Source organism: Lissotriton helveticus, chromosome 3_1 (genome assembly GCF_964261635.1).
Source record: "Lissotriton helveticus chromosome 3_1, aLisHel1.1, whole genome shotgun sequence".
NCBI classification, from domain to species: Eukaryota; Metazoa; Chordata; class Amphibia; order Caudata; family Salamandridae; genus Lissotriton; species Lissotriton helveticus.
In genome coordinates, this window is record NC_136061.1 from 1,220,979,618 (window position 1) to 1,220,996,580 (window position 16,963).

The 16,963-nt window shown below is 43.9% G+C and overlaps 1 pseudogene; it reads left to right on the plus strand.

Annotated features, from left to right (window-relative positions):
* Nucleotides 1-3,935: 3,935 nt before the first annotated feature.
* The window catches only part of LOC144824230 (transmembrane protein 201-like), a 109,372-nt pseudogene continuing 96,344 nt past the window's right edge, over nt 3,936-16,963 (plus strand).

Sequence of the window (16,963 nt, forward strand, 5' to 3'; positions counted from 1 at the left end):
GGTGCTGGTAGGCAGTTCTCTTACTTGTTTGAAAGTTTGCGCTATCTTGGGCTGATTAATGATGTAAGAGTTTACTGTAGAGAAATTAAGTTAGTTAATGCTATTGCTAGAGAGTCTAGTCCTTCCATTGTCCTTCTAAGAAATAGTGGTGGATGGATAATAGGTTTACTTACTATTAGTTCATATTTTTTTTACGGTCTGCGTGACGCCTCCTCTGTCACTGAATGCTGCTTACCCCAGTCCTCCATAGAACCTTTTGTAGTTTGTTTAGTGAATGGTAGGCTTAGCATTGTCAATCAGTAGCAGAACAACAGATGACACAACCAACCAACAATTTGGTGTATGCACACATTTATGCATGTGTCCTACATCTCATCTATGCATTTTTGAAGGCAAAAATAAAATGGAACTGCACACTTATTGAACAATTGGCCCGTCTGGAATAGGTGGTGTAGGTCAGGTGGTACTTAGGCTTCGTTAGTATTCTGGAATCAGAAAGATTATGGAACATTTGATTAGTGTTCATAATAAGTAGACGGTCCATGTATCCTGCAAGCCAGTAGTCATTTTGATTGGATAGGTCAATTTTATTACAATTGTTGTTTCCTAAAATGTTTTTTCAGCGTTTTTTAAAATGATTTATTTGTTTCACAGCACTCATTATGTTTGTTTCTTTCTTTATTATTATTATTGATCAGCACCCATGTGCAAGAAGACGGGGTCCGAGTCAGCGGGACAACCACCAGAGGACCGCTCCTCTACCCAGGGTACTGCTGCTGGCCCCAGTACGTCCTCCAGTGGTTATATTAACAATTATATTTCCCCAACTTTTAACGCACCTTCTCTTTTCCGAACTATTAATTACGGTTCCACTTCCTAAATCAATTTTTTACAAAAGCTTCTTTGATCTTGATTATCTGTTTCCAAATGTTGGTTATCCCTAAGCATAGGCGGATCTAGCGGATCTCGCGTACGCGAATTTACGGATTCGCAATCCGCAAAAATACGCGAACTCTCGCGGATTTGCGGTTTTTTACGTTTTTTGTGTTGGCGCGCGTTCGCGAGAATTTGTGGACCATTTCGCAATTGCGAACTTACTTTTCGGCTCGCAACGGCCGCGACTATGTTGTTTCTACGTCTGGTTTATCATCACAGGTTCACAGCACCCTCTGTTTCACCACTGCCACCCTCTGGTACACCCATGCCACCCTCTGGTACATCCTCACTGCCACCCATTAGGTTTGTTTATCACTGTATATTATGGGGGTGAAAAAAAGCAATCACACCTGCCCTGCTTCAACTGCCATGAATTAATTTGGGGTTGATTAATGTGTCAGTGATTTTGAAACTTCCAGTCTGGCTGGCACCTGCTTCCTTCCTTATCTGTAATTTGCTTTCTGTTGCAGTGAAAGCAAGCACACCTGCCCTTCTTCAACTGCCATGAATTAATTTGGGAGTGATTAATGTGTCAGTAATTTTGAAACTTTCAGTCTGGCTGGCACCTGCTTCCTTCCTTATCTGTAATTTGCTTTCTGTTGCAGTGCAATTTTTTTTCACAGGACCTTTATGGTCTACTTGTAGCTATTCTATGAGCCTGCTGTTTGGGTCATAGCATAGTTGCAAATAGGCAACTGAACTCTGGAGGGGCCCCTCAGGAATCACTAGAGTGAATGGTTACTAATGTTAAGTTTGAACTTTTGCACCTGGTGATTGCTTTCAGTTTAGCAAAAATCGTTTTTCTGCAATTTCGCGCGATTCGCGGGGCGCAAATCCGTGCAAGATCGATTTCGGAAGCCGCGAATGCGTGCGAATACATAATTTTTTTTTGCGGCGTGTATGTTCGCGTGATTTTGTGCATGTTCGCAAGGCGCTTGTAGTGATACGTTTGCGAACTTACCCACGCGGTCGTACACGGGCGCGGCCATCTTGTTTGCGTGACGTAATTCCGTTTCCGGCCGCTATGTGTAATCTCGCAAAGTGTGCTGCTCGCTAGTACAATTTCGCGCGTGATTGCGAGGAAAATCTCGCGCGAACTTACCCACGCGGTCGTGAATGGGCGCGGCCATCTTGTTTCTCATTCATTGCTATGGTTCTGGGCATGCTTTCTGTATCCTCTCTGAATCTCTGCCATCCTTTGCTTGTTTGAAGTTTATTTGATCTATTTTACTTATTATCTATCCCTCTATTTTTCTAGCTCTATATTTTTGTGTTTTCTGCTACTTTTAGTTAATTTTAAACTACTTTTTTAAACTCTTTTCTTTTCTTCTTCACTATTCTATTTCTTCTTTATCATTTAACTTTATTTCTGCCCAGACCATGGTAAAGGGAGCCGGGAAGCACCCTGAGAAGGGGAAGGGTCCCGCACCCCGTGCCCGGCTCCCGTGCGGGCGTTTAAAGGGGGGAGCAAGTGGTGCCACGGGAGATCTTTAGTGCGGAGGAGGTGGCCGCACTAATCTTCTACGTCCAGCGCCGCCTCCCCAAGACCATCCCGGGAGGCGGCAAGATCGCAACCGGCTATGGCATCCGGGAGCGCCGGAAGCGGTGGGAGAAGGTGTGCCGGGCCATGTTTAAGCTCTCTGGTGTCCGGCGCACCTATAACCAGGCCACCCACCGCTGGACGGATGTCATGGACCGGGACTTGCTGGACGCGCTCGGCGTAGAGGTCCCCGGGCTTGGTGAGTAGTAGTAGCTATTCATCACTACTCTGTTTTATCCGGCTCTGTTATTTGCAAATCTTTGTTCTTTACCAAGAGCAATAATGCTGCCGATTACATTGTAGGTAAATTATATTTCAAAATCTTCTATGCATTTCAGGTGCACTGCTCTCCTTCTCAGTAGCCTTGCTTGCTACTACGCTTATTTGTTTTGTATTTTGTGTTCATTTCATTGGCCTGAGAAATTATGTATGAATGTAGTGTAAAGATAAGAATTGCGTAATGCTAGACACTAAGGGTCATATTTTCAATTACCGGCGCATCCCTGCAAAGTAGCAGGGATGCGGCAGTAATTGTGCGCCATGCCACCACCACCCATTGGCCCAAAACGTCACAGAAGCCTTACGCATCGATGGGGGGAAAAGGCAAAAGGCGGCGTCACTGTTTAGACAGCTAAAACTGGATGTGATTTGTTTGCAGGAGACGCATATTTTGGAGAAAGAAAAGTTTAAACTTGAACAGTTGGGATATGTGGTGTTGGCTAGCACAAATCAAGACACCAGAACAAAAGGGGTGGCTATATTAGCAAGGAGAGGGGTTATTAAACTTAGAAGGAAAAAAGAAGATTCTGACGGGAGATGGGTTATCATTGAGGGGGAAACTACTGCTGGGAATTTAACAATAGTATCTGTATATGGCCCGAATGATGACAACCCGGAAATGTTTGAATGGCTAGATCAGGAACTCGCACTCTGGATAGAGCCGGTAATTATGTGCGGCGATTTCAATATAAATGGTTTGCATGGTTTGGGGGGAGCAGGAGGGGGGAGTTACGTAGGTAGGAAAAAAAAAATATGTAATGCTGTAAATAATATGCTGCAGAATAATGCTCTTTCAGATTTGTGGTCCAAACGCAACCCATTCGGGTCAGGAGCTACCTTTTACTCGGCACCCCACAGAATGATCACTAGACTAGATTATATCATAGTGTCTAATGTTATAACAAACGGGGCCCAGATAGAGCGAATACCGAGAATGATTTCGGATCATAATTTACTGGTAATAACCATCCCCAGGGTAGATAGGGGGAGTATTAAACCCTGCACTTGGACATTCGAGAGAAGATTACTGAAAGAGGAAGAATATATCAGCAGGATGAATAACTGGATTACACAGTTCTGGGAAATTAACAGGGGTTCGGCTTCAGCTAAAATTGTATGGGATACATTTAAAGCCGGAATAAGGGGGGAAACCCTGAGTTACACCTTAAAAAAGAGTAAGATGGAGAGAACAAGGATGGACAGATGGGTAAAGGAGCTGAATAGTTTAGAAGAACAATTAAGCTGTGCAGTGCAGGGACAACATATAACTGAAATAGAGGAACTTATACTGGAAATTGAAGTCAAGAAAGCAGAAACGGGAGAAGCCCTCGTGGCAAAAGCGGCGGGGAATTACCTCACTAAGAAAGAAAAGTGCTATGAGTACAGTGAGAGAGTAGGACACCTCTTAGCTATTAGAATCAAACAGAACCTGGCTGCAGGGGAAATCAAAGAAATTAGGAATAGTGCTGGGATAGTGGTAAATAAGCTAGAAGAGGTTCAGGAGGCATTTAGAGAATTTTACGAGAAGCTATATGATCAGAGACCAGAGGATATAGGGGAAGGGTGCAGGGATTATTTGACAGGGATAACGCATGATAAACTGGACAAGGGAGAAAGGGACAAATTAGATCTACCGCTAACATTGCAGGAGATTAAAATGGCAGTGAATAACTTACCAGGAGGCAAGGCTACAGGGCCAGATCAAATACCAGCTGAATTTTATAAAACATTTTGGGAAAGACTTGGGGAAAATATGCTGGAGACTTTTAGACAGGCACAGCTGCAAAAATCTGCACCACAGTCTTGGGATGATGCAAATATTATTGTGATACTGAAAAAGGATAAACCCCCACTAGACCCAGGGTCATATAGACCTATCACTCTTTTGAATGCAGATGCAAAAATATACGCCAAAGCTCTAGCACAAAGATTGAGTCGAGTTATCGAGAAACTAGTAAGCAAGACACAACACGGGTTTATTCCCGGGAAAGGAACTACTCAGCACACCAGGCAGTTAATTACTATACTAGATGCTGCTGAGGTAGCAGGAGATCCTGTCGCAGCCATATTTCTTGATGCTGAAAAAGCATTTGACAGGGTCTCCTGGCAGTTTTTATGGAATATAATGGACTGGTTTGATATAGGCAAAGGGTTTATAAGTGCTATTCAGGTGTTGTATTTGCAGCCGAAGGTGAGGGTGAAAATAAATAAGTCATACACTAAAACGGTAAAGATCACACGTGGAACACGACAGGGCTGCCCGGTATCACCCCTACTCTTTGCCTTATATCTAGACCCATTTCTCAGGAGACTAATAGGTAACATTAACATCTCGCCAATAGTGATACAGGAGACAGAGTACAAAGTATTTGCATACGCAGATGATGTGGCACTGATAACTCCGGAACCAGGAAGGGCCATGAGGGAAATAGAACAGGAAGCAGCAGTTTTTGGGGGACTATCAGGATACTCAATTAATAAAGGGAAAACCCAGATTATTTTGAATGAATTTACACCCTTTGCGGATCCCAGAGTGGTAAAGGAGGCAGTATACCTAGGAGTAAGAGTGTCGGCAGACTTGGCGGAGTTAGTGAAAATAAATATGGAACCGTTACTATCTAAGGTAAAAAGCAATACAGAAAGAATTCACAACCTGCACTTGACACTATTGGGACGCATAAATGTAATCAAAATGGTTACGTTACCTAAATTTCTTTATCTGTTTAGGGCTATACCTCTATTTTTTGAACAACTTTGGTTTACTAAGCTGGAAAAAATACTTAATAGACTAGTATGGGCACAAGGGAAAACTAGGAGGGCATATAGACATATGACACTTACACGGGAGAAAGGGGGTTGGGGAGCACCGGATTGCAAATTGTACTATTGGGCGGCAGCTCTGCAATACTTTCAAGGTTTAATTGGAGGGAGACGGGAATACACAAATGTGTATAGAACCATAATGGGGGAGACCGCGGTTGACGGTCTACTGAACACAATTGATTATAGACTCTTTAAGAACACTAGATTTAAAACATTAAAAGCTGTTTATATGATCTGGAAGGCTGTGGTGAAAAAAGTGGGTATAGGCAGATTTAATAGATACACCAGGTTAATTGATAATGAAACCCTTCCGGGGGACATCTTTAGGGATGGAACGATGAGGATATGGAATGGGAGGGGTATTAGGAAAATAGGGGATCTTCTAGATACAGAAGGAGATATAGTAGAATTTGTAGATTTACAAAAACAGATACGATCTCCCCACTAACACCTTTTTTAAGTATTTACAGGTGAGGAGCTACCTGAAGGATAAAAAGGGTGGTCGAATAGGGTTTAAACACTGTAGGCTATTAGATTGTATAGAACAAAGTAAAAATTGTAAGATACGACAGATACATGCAGAATTATACGCATATAAAGTAGATGACAGAGAGAAATTCTCAAAAAAATGGGCAGAAAAAGTTGGGACCTCCCCGGATGGATTTCAGAAGTCTCTAGACTTAGGAAGATCGGTTTTATGTTCGGCCACGCTGCAATCACAGCACTACAAAACATTATATTGCCTCTATTACACGCCGGCAAAAATAGCGCAGTGGGGTGGGACAGAAGGTACTACATGCTCTAGATGTAATTCTACGGAAGCTGATATAGTACATATGTTCGCCCAATGCCCACAGCTGTACACCCTGAAAACGGCCATAGAGGAATTCCTGGAGAAAGCTCTCGAGATTAAGATAAAACTAAGTAACGAAAGTCTATTGCTGGGGGTGAAGAGTGATGAAGAAGAAAATGACTCCACAAAGTTTTTGTTTATGGTGGCAGCTGTATATAGAATTTGTATTGCACAGGCTTGGCTTGATAAGACACCTCCTACATTCCAAATTTGGATAGCTAGATTACTAGGGTCATATAATTTGGAGAAGGCTATATATGAGAGAAAGGGGAAAAGAGCAAAAAAATTGGGAGCGGAGATATGGCAACCCATTACGAGGTGGAAACATAAGCAAAATAGAGCAGGAGTCGGCTAAACAGCGGTAGGCAGGATTGGCTTATCTATTGGTATTTTATTTATTTATGTATTTATTTAGGTATTCACCTGTTTTGTTGTTCTTTTATTGTATTTGCTATTCTCTTAAGTACAAATTTTGGGGAGCACTGTTGCAAGAAGGTATTTGCTCGGTATTTAATTTACTTTATATTATATAGGATATATAATATGTGTATTTTGTGTTGAAAAATTTGATGTCTGTAATAGGGGGGGGTAAAAACTGCTTTAAAAAATGTCTCAATAAAAATATGTAAAAAAAAAAAAAAAAAAAAAGAAGCCTTACGCATCTGTGCCGTAAAGGCGGCGCATTGCTGGAGTTGCGTGCCAACGATGGCGCAGCTCCAGCAATGCTCTGGGGTGCCCTATCTCCCCAATGCTGCATCAAGCCGTACGTCGGCTTCAAGCAGGCGCAGGGTTTGAGTCCCGCATCATTGTCCTAAAAGTGACTGGTTGACATCTTGTAGATTTCCCTCAGCCACTTTTAGGATTCGTTCCTGCGCAGGAACGCCCTCCCTTGCGCCGGAACGCCCCCTGATGGCGCAGGGCTTTACAACGTGATGCATCTCCCATATGCGTTTTTTTTAAATATATACGCCGCACCATGGCGACTCTTTTGTTCTGCCGCTGCATCACAAAAGTCACGCAACAATGGAGGAAAATGAGCCGCAAGGGACTTCTAAATCAGCCCCAACAGACTGAAGTCCAGTACTTCCTTTAGACACATGGCTATAAGAAGAAATAGTGGTGGTGGTCGGTGGATTGATAGTTTGAGTATTCACTGATCTGCAAGCAGAATGAACTTTGTCTGTCACTTCGCGTGCTGCGGACTGCTGCCTGCCAGGCCTAGGCAAACCTTTTTAGTAGTCTGTTAATTGAGTTACATAGGAACTTTCAAAGTCAACGGTCCGCAAATCAGGCAATACGAATAACGTAGTATACCACATGAGATAGGTCAATATATCCCTTGGAATAGTTGTCTATCTATTTGCTATTTCTCCAAAATATTTTGTTATTGTTCTTTTGAAATGTTTGGTTTGGTTGACAAATCTCATCCATGTTTTCTGGTCTTTCTTTCTTTCATGTTGTACATCAGCTCCCCCCAAGGGCAAGAGGACACAGGAGGAGGAGGAGGAGGGTGCTGTTCAGGAGGATGCAGGCCAGGATCGGGCAGGCGAGGGCTCCTTTGCTGGCCCCAGTAAGTTTTAATTTTAATATAGAGTACCTATTTTTTCCTAGCGTTCCTCATTCGATTTTTTCTAAATCATCTTTGATCTTCTTGTAGACTGGATCTAAATTCTTATCCTGCCTCGACTATGACTCCCTGTGGTATTACTAGATTATTCTTATTAGTCTGTCTGTGTAGCTAACTAAGATTGCACATTTGGCAATTCCATTGGACTCCCATTCTAGTCAGCAATAGCTCTATGCACTGAGTGCAGTCCTTTGGGATTGTCCATAATGTCTTTTCAAGTCTTCTAAATGTTTATGCTTTGACAATTGCCAACAATAAAAAGGTGAATGACCACCAAGAAAGAATAAGATACTACTTTACTTTTGGTTTGGATAGGAGGACAATCCATTCTACTACTGTTGCAGGGACAAATCTGCACAAACCGAACTATGAACACTAAATAGTGCATTGTTTATCAATTATAATAGGCGCAGGTAGACTTTCTTTCCACATACCTCAGTGATATCAGACTTTGAAGAACCCCCAATCTCCTTACTGACAAGATAGTGTGGCAGAGTCATTTAGCTCCCTAAGTCACCGATGATTGATCCCCAATGATCATTAGATTATCCTACGCAGGACAAGAGTACGGAGTCACAGTCAAGAAGTGTCAGAGGCACTCATGCTTGCAAAAATTCCAAAACCTTTAGCTCATCCACTCTAGTCTGGAGGACCAAAAACCACAGAGTCTATTTAAGTTTAAAAGCTTTATTAAAACTAAACACATTTATTAAAATCAACTTTGTCATAAAAGTAAACGTTTAACTGAAAATGGAAAAGTGCTTAGTGCTAACGATTAATTGGACACATTTCTTGTGGTCGAGCTGAGCTCTCACCTGGTTTGAACTTGAGCTTGACCCTGATCCTGTTCTTAGAAGTCAAGCTTCTGTTAGGAGAAAAAGTGTTGTGTGTTAAAAATAAAAAGCAAGCATTCATCAGTTGTGCCAAAAAGTGCAGGAAGACAACAGCCTTCCCTGGAAAAAGGGACATTTTTACTGTAGAGTATACAGTTACAAATTATTACATTGTATTTCGTTTTTTTTAAATTTCTTTATTCCTCCTAGACCAAATATTATATAGTAGTGAGTGGTGTATTCTAACATTCTTAAATGTACTTTGTAGGTGGAACATCTGGTGGCGGGGCCAGCGCGGAGGTGGTGGATGAGGAGGACAACACTTCTGGGGAGGAGGCGGTGCGAGTGCCGGACGACACCAATGTGCCTGTGAGGGTTCACACGGTGGTGGCGGGCAGAGGTAAGCTATATATTCCTTACTTATTGAGATTGAAGACTGCATAGTGTGCTTTCTGCACGGGTGTATTATAAATCAACCAGGTAGTAGCCTCCTCTAAATGTACTTCGACTTAGCTGTGAAGTTTTTGGCGAGAAGAATCCCAATAAGATCTGAGATGAACTTGATGGATGGGATGAACGAAAAGTGAAAGAAGGGTGTAAGTAAGTGTGGAAGGACAAGAAATTTTATGATGGCTGGCAAAGAAGAATGATATGTGTTTGCTTGATCCCCGTGGTGGCTGGGAAGGAAAGAATATGGTATGGTGCATGGCTGGGTCAATGATGAAGCAAGGATGGGTGGAAGGACAACAGCCTGGGTGGGTGAAACAGAAACTGTATGTGTGCATATACTTTGAATGGATGGATGCCTGGAGCATGGTAATATCTGACTCTTAGATAGCACATGTGTATCTAGAGAGAGTAGATGGTCGCTGGATGAACTAATTGTTACCTTGAAGAGCATGTAACACCGCACCCGCACGTCCGTTCCAGTGTAGGGAAGGCAAGGAAAAGAAATTGTAAATTTGTCCAATACTACCATGAATAGTAGCAGTAGTTTGTATTGCACTGCAAGCACAGCATATATCCGGTTATTATGGTGGACACTCCGTACCGCTCTTAATAACTTTAGTTTAGTAGTAGTAGTACGTCATTCATGTGTGGGTGTATCACTGTTCACTCAATAATAAGCAAAGCACCTAAAGTCATCCCATATGTCATCAAATACATCCCATGTGAAGTGATAGATAATCTAATTATTTAGCTTCTTCATTTTCCTTTTCTAGTACTCATTTGCACTGTAGGATGAAAGATAAATTAATTAAGCAGTAGCCCTTGTAACAGAGTATTCTCAGTGCCACCCGTAATAGAAAAGTAATAGCTTCACCACCTGCATGTACTGGACCGGTACAGTAACGCAAGTCTGTCTCACTCATCATGGTGTGCGTCTGTTTTTCTCGGGTGCAAGTTCACTGCGCTGCCATTCTGCCGGCTTGCATAGGATAGCGTACCAATTTTCCTAAACAAGAGAGAAGAAGAAGAATAAGACTGGTGTACTGTCATAGTCGACTCTAATGGAAGTCCATAGTGGTCGTAGAATTTGTTCATTAAACTACCACTAATGTTAGAGCAAGGATGCAGAAGTGGGAGGTTAGATAGATACTGTCCTCAATAGTTATGTACTGTGCTTTCAATTTGCTACTTGTACTGTGACACAACTTTCGGCTCAATCACTTTGTGTTATTAATGTGAAGGAGCATTGGTTACAGACTATGGGGCAGATTTATGAAGGCCTTGCGCCGCCGGTGCGTCACTTTTAACATGGGAAAAAGTGACGCACCGGCGGCGCAAGGCCTTCATAAATCTGCCCCTATGTCTTTCTTTCTTCATATAGTTGCTCCTTCCAAATCGACATCACGGAGGGAGCAGGCTCGAATGGCCCGGCAATGGAGGCTGGATGCCACTGTCGCCGAATATCGGCGGCTGGTGGCCCTGGAGGAGGAGGAGGACACGCAGTCGACCGGTGCAACCACAACATCCTCGACTGGGACAGCTGCATCCTCCTCCGTGACCCCACGGGCTGCCAGCCAGCGCAGTGCTCCAGCGGTACGGAGCCGGGCTAACAAAGCCAACCGCCACCGCCAAGCAGCAAAAAGACCAGCTGCCCCCCACAGGAGCTGCAAGGCACGCCAGCGCCGCCTAGGAGTCCGAATGTCCTACCTGGAGCAGGAAGTCCTTAGGTACAAGAACTTGGTGGAGGGCCTCCGCTTCGAACTTGCCACCCTCCGCAAGGAGTATGATGCCCTGGCCGCAAAATTCACCAGCACCCTCCAGTAGTGGAGTGTCCCTTGCCTTTTTTTAGAGACTTTTGGGGGGTGGGATTTGGGAGTTGGGTTCTTTTTGGGACTTTTCAAAGACAATCGTTGGGGTTAGGGAGGGTCTTGAGGGAGATTATTTTGTTAGGGCTACATAAATATACTTTTTTTAACTTTATCTGACCATACCTGTTTTTTACTGCTTTTCAGTCTGGTTGGTGGGGGTGTAACAGTAAGTTTGTTTTCCTGAAGAGTGCTAGGACTTTAGTAGTACTACCGTCAATCTCTCGTCTAGTCCTAATACTCCATTATACTACCTCCCACCAAACGCTTTTCTTACCTGTAATTTGTGTTAGAAATTAGGGCTAGGCCCAGGGCTGGCTCCACGTGAAATGGGGATTAAGGTTGGCAATCCTGGGCGGATGAAATTTCCTCATTGCGGTGGTACTAGTGGTGTGACACAGTGGCAGTTGCATGCCTATGGGAAAAAAGAAAACAAAACCTGGTTTGTCCTTACTGTAGCATTACAAGGGTTACGGTACGATCGAGAATATAGCAGGTGACAGTAAACTAGAACAGTGCCACAATGTAGCCTAACAAATGGTAAAGTATTGCAAGTATAACTAGTACTTGCGTTGAATTTAGTTGACATTGGCTCCTACTACTACAAGAAATAGTACTGAAGCTGAGTAAGTCTAGAAGATATCCTCGTATTCCTTCACCAGCCTGTTGCTATGACCTTATCCTCCCCAGCAAGTGTGTGGAATTATTGATGTCATTTAGTCAGACATCAAGCAAAACCACACAGCCCGAGGGAAGAGGGTTAGGGTTTGGAAAATGGATGGGAATGGGGGTTTCTTTTTGGGTAGGTTTTGTTGAGAGAAGAAAACAAAAGCACAGCATGGACAAACAATAATTGAAGATAAAGAAATCTTTGGGTACAAAGCTAACCACATGCAGTCACACTCATAGAAGAAAACAATGGATACTGTATCTGTATTCTGTATGTTGTTGGAGTTGTCCTGTTGAATTTGGTAAGTAAGTTGCATGCAGCAAACAATTCCTCTTATTAGCCGCACACCTCCATTCCAGCTGACGCTTCGTCCATCAATGTTGGTGACCTGACAGAAGACACCCTGTCCACTGCCTGCCTGGCGGATGTCGACTGAAACCCGGCCTGTAATTATTGAACGGAAAACAGGAAGTGCTATTACAATACCACTGATAAATAAATATAAGGTATGTAAGCTGTGTGGTACAAAAAGTCACACTTTGATTTCCCTAATAGACAGTACAATATTTTTGAAATTGCGTACTCTGTCTGAGTCACCTTTTTAAGGATAAATAAGTATGGCCAAAATATTATAGCGGATCTTTCCCCTCAAGGTAGGTGTACTGTAAACTGTGTTTTTAGAACAAAAGTTGACCGCCCCAGCAACGCTCCCACCAAGACCATTACTAAACCCAGTCGCAAATGTAGAAGACCCCCAATCAGATCTCAAAAAACGAGGCCTAGCAGAAAAATGGTGACAAAACGTACTTTATATGTAAAAGTAGGCCCAAATACACCCTTACCCACCGTGGATTGTATTCAAACCACTTGCAAGCAAGCAAAAGTATTCATAGCCAGCATCGCTCCAAGAGTGCTCTAAAACCCCAGAACTGAGTTGCAATAGAACACCCCGAAACACATGCAATCCTGCTGCTAGGGCTAACCCTAACGAACCAAACAGCAAAAAAGCAAAATCTCATACTTACAATATCTCTCGGCCTTCGGTCCAAACGCGCTGTGCAGCTAGGTCTCATCATCATAACTCCTGTTTTACAGCACGGATTTCCTGAAAAGCAAATGCAATCAAGATTAGACTGTCGCAGCAGTGCTTCGACAGACACCCCGCAACCCACCCACAAACACCAGGAAGCCCCCCAAAACGCTACATTGAGCAAGATGTCAGAAGAAATAGCAAAAAAAAGGCTTTTTCTTATGGATTTTGTCCAAAACACTTCTATCCGGTATTAGACCTTCCCAGGAATGCCCCAAGACCCGCCAACCCACCCGCAAAAAAGCACACGACCACACCCCCAAACAGCAAAAAAGCTAAATCTCATACTTACAATATCTCTCGGCCTTCGGTCCAAACGCGCTGTGCAGCTAGGTCATCATCATAACTCCTGTTTTCCACCACGGATTTCCTGAAAAGCAAATGCAATCAAGATTAGACTGTCGCAGCAGTGCTCCGACAGAGACCTTGCAACCCACCCACAAACACCAGGAAGCCCCCAAAACGCTACATTGAGCAAGATGTCAGAAGAAATAGCAAAAAAAAGGCTTTTCCTTATGGATTTTGTCCAAAACACTTCTATCCGGTATTAGACCTTCCCAGGAATGCCCCAAGACCCGCCAACCCACCCGCAAAAAAGCACGCGACCACACCCCCAAACAGCAAAAAAGCAAAATCTCATACTTACAATATCTCTCGGCCTTCGGTCCAAACGCGCTGTGCAGCTAGGTCATCATCATAACTCCTGTTTTCCACCACGGATTTCCTGAAAAGCAAATGCAATCAAGATTAGACTGTCGCAGCAGTGCTTCGACAGAGACCCCGCAACCCACCCACAAACACCAGGAAGCCCCCCAAAACGCTACATTGAGCAAGATGTCAGAAGAAATAGCAAAAGAAAGGCTTTTCCTTATGGATTTTGTCCAAAACACTTCTATCCGGTATTAGACCTTCCCAGGAATGCCCTAAGACCCGCCAACCCACCCGCAAAAAAGCACGCGACAACACCCCAAAACAGCAAAAAAGCAAAATCTCATACTTACAATATCTCTCGGCCTTCGGTCCAAACGCGCTGTGCAGCTAGGTCATCATCATAACTCCTGTTTTCCACCATGGATTTCCTGAAAAGCGAATGCAATCAACATTAGACTGTTGCCGCAGTGCTCCCAGACCCCAAAACTCACCCACAAACACCCGGAACCCCGCCAAAGAGCACCTCAAAGGCAAGCAAGTCAGCAAAAACGGCAAGAAATTTCCACCTCATATTTGGTCCAAAACACTTTTATCCGTTATTAGAGCTTCACAGCAATGGGCCAAGAGCCGTCAACTCACCCGCAAAGAAGTAGAACACCCCCACAAGTGCTGAGTCTTTCTTCATTGGGCGTAATCCAGCCCTCTGCTTTGAGGGAAATCGGAGTCTGGAGGAGGAGGATAGAGGAACATGTTCTTCAGAACTTGAGAACCTGAGGAATGTAGACTGCGGCACCTTCAAATCAATAAGCAAACAAGTGAAGACAGTTCTGCTGATGGGCTTGTTTTTGGGATTAGGTGATTAAAGTTTGAATTAAATTAACTGTGCAAAACAAAGAAAGACAGACACACAGGAATAAAAGTGAATAAGGACGAAAAAGAAAGTTATTGATTCATTGTCTCATTTTCAGGGCTCGGTGTCAGGGAATAAGAAGAAGATTTCGTCATCATACTCTGCGAATTCAGGCAGGATGAGGTCAGTGTCACCGAACAGAGAACAAATCCCCTCATCTACGTTGCCGTCCTCCTAGTCTTCATGCGGCGTGCTTTCTCGTACTTTGTAATCTGGTGGTATGAGGTGCTGATTCATCTTGATCATTGTCAGCCGCTCCACATTTTTGGGCGAGAGGCGGCTCCGTTTGGGAGTTACAATGCCACTAGCAGCACTGAAAACACGTTCAGAAGACACACTTGCGAGTGGGCAAGACAAATAGTTTATAGCCAGGTTGGAGAGCTGTGGCCACAATTGTTTTTCCCATGCCAATACTGCAATGGCTCATCATTAAGAAAGACCTCTGTTGAGTCATTCAGATAGTCCTGCACCATCGACTCAAGGTCATCAACGGTTCCTCCACTTTGCTTACTTTTTGCTGTGCCTGTGACATTTTTTCGAGAACCATACCCAAGCAAACGTAGCCAATCCTCTACAGCAGCCACTGTTACTGTTGTGTGTGGTGCAGATGATCCGGTTGCCGGTGTCTTTAACGGCTGAGAGGTCACTTGTGCCACAGCCACAGGTGCAGAAGTGGATTTTTTTGACTGGGGATGGCCTGCTGATGCTGATGCTGATGTACTGACTTCTCCTTCAATATCCTGCCGTTCTTTTTCAAACCTCTTGGCTGACCAGGCTAGCCAATGTTTGTAGTTTTGAACATCTTCATCAGCAAAAGGAAAGAATGCTTGGCCTGCCAGCGCCTTTTTGTAGCGTGGATCCAGAATAGTAGCACAAATGTAATGCTGTTCTGACTTGATCTTTTTAAGACGTTTATCACCACGTAGGCGCTCTAATAATTTCTCCGATAAAATAAAAGGGTCTTTTTTTTCATCTTTTTCAAACTCAGAAGACACCGCCTTCAGTTGGTGCTCCAGCATGCACAACAATGGGATAGCTTTTCCCAAATTACAGTCCTCCTGGCTGACTGCACGCGTGAAGAACTCAAAAGGACGAAGCCTGTCTGTCAGGCTTTTAACTATGTCCCATTGCGCCACACCCATCCGCAGGTCCTTCTGAGCTGTACCCTCTGTTAAGAAATAGTGATTGAGTACCGTATACTGCTCATACAGACGCTCAAGCATGTAGAAGGTTGAGTTTCAACGTGTTGCCACCTCCTGGATGAGTGCTTTCACTGGCATTCGACGTTGAAGTAGCAGGCTCCTCAGATGCTTCCGGGCCTTAAAAGAATGGCTGAAATGGTTGCACATTTTGCGGCAGGTGGCCATTACCTCGAACGCTGTACTGTCTGTATCACTCAAGAATTTTTGAACTACCAGGTTGATACAGTGCGCCAAACATGGCACTCTGAAATATGCACCCAGCGACATGGCCTTAACTACATTGGCGCCATTATCCGTGGAAACATAACCAATCTGGCGTTTTTTTGGGGCCAGCCAGTGAAAGACCTTTTTGTTAAACTCGTCCAAAATGTTTTCTGCTGTGTGACTTTTCTCCAAGCCAAACATGGCTAGTGTTGCATGTTTCCGAGCAGCTTTAAAAACTTGGTCCGGGTCAACACCTGCGTTTAGCTTTGCTTTAACACCTGAAAAAGAGACCCAGTGTGCAGTGATGCACATGTAATCAGCGCCTGCGCCACTGGTCCACATGTCTGTTGTCAGATGTATAGTGTGAACAGCACTCTTCTGCAAAGCTGCCCCAATCGCCTCCAGCACATCTTCATGTAGTGCTGGAACCGCAACTCTGGCAAAATAGAACCGGCTAGGAACCTTCCATTTAGGGCAGAGCGTTGCCACTAATTCTAGAAAACCTACCGCTTCTACAAAAGAAAAAGGGAGAAGGTCCACAGCTAGCATTTTAGCCAGCTTAGTGTTATACAGACGCGTCAGTGGGTGGTTGCGTTCATATGGCGCGTCTGAAGAAAACATGGTTCTAATGTTGCCCTGGACCAAGCATTTACGGGATGATAATGACTTCGTTGACCCAATTATGCTCGCTGGTGAACTTTTGCGCGTTGGTGTCTCACTTGCTCCAACACTCTTAGTGTGCCTCACAATGGGTGTGCTGCTGACAGGGGTACTGGGTGTAAGTGAAGTGTTTGACACGTCTTCTTCCTCCTCGTCATCATCAGATGCAACTTCAACGTTTTCTTGACTTCCAATTCGGGCTTCCTTGATCGCATCTAGGTGCGCAAACCATTGGACAGTGTGCTGTCTCTCAAGATGACCTCTCTGGCCTCCGGTACCATAGTTGGTACCTGACTTACCACGACTAACTGCAAGCTTACAAAGGGTACAAATGGCGAACTTTTCCCTTTTTGGGCAAACAGTAAAGAAG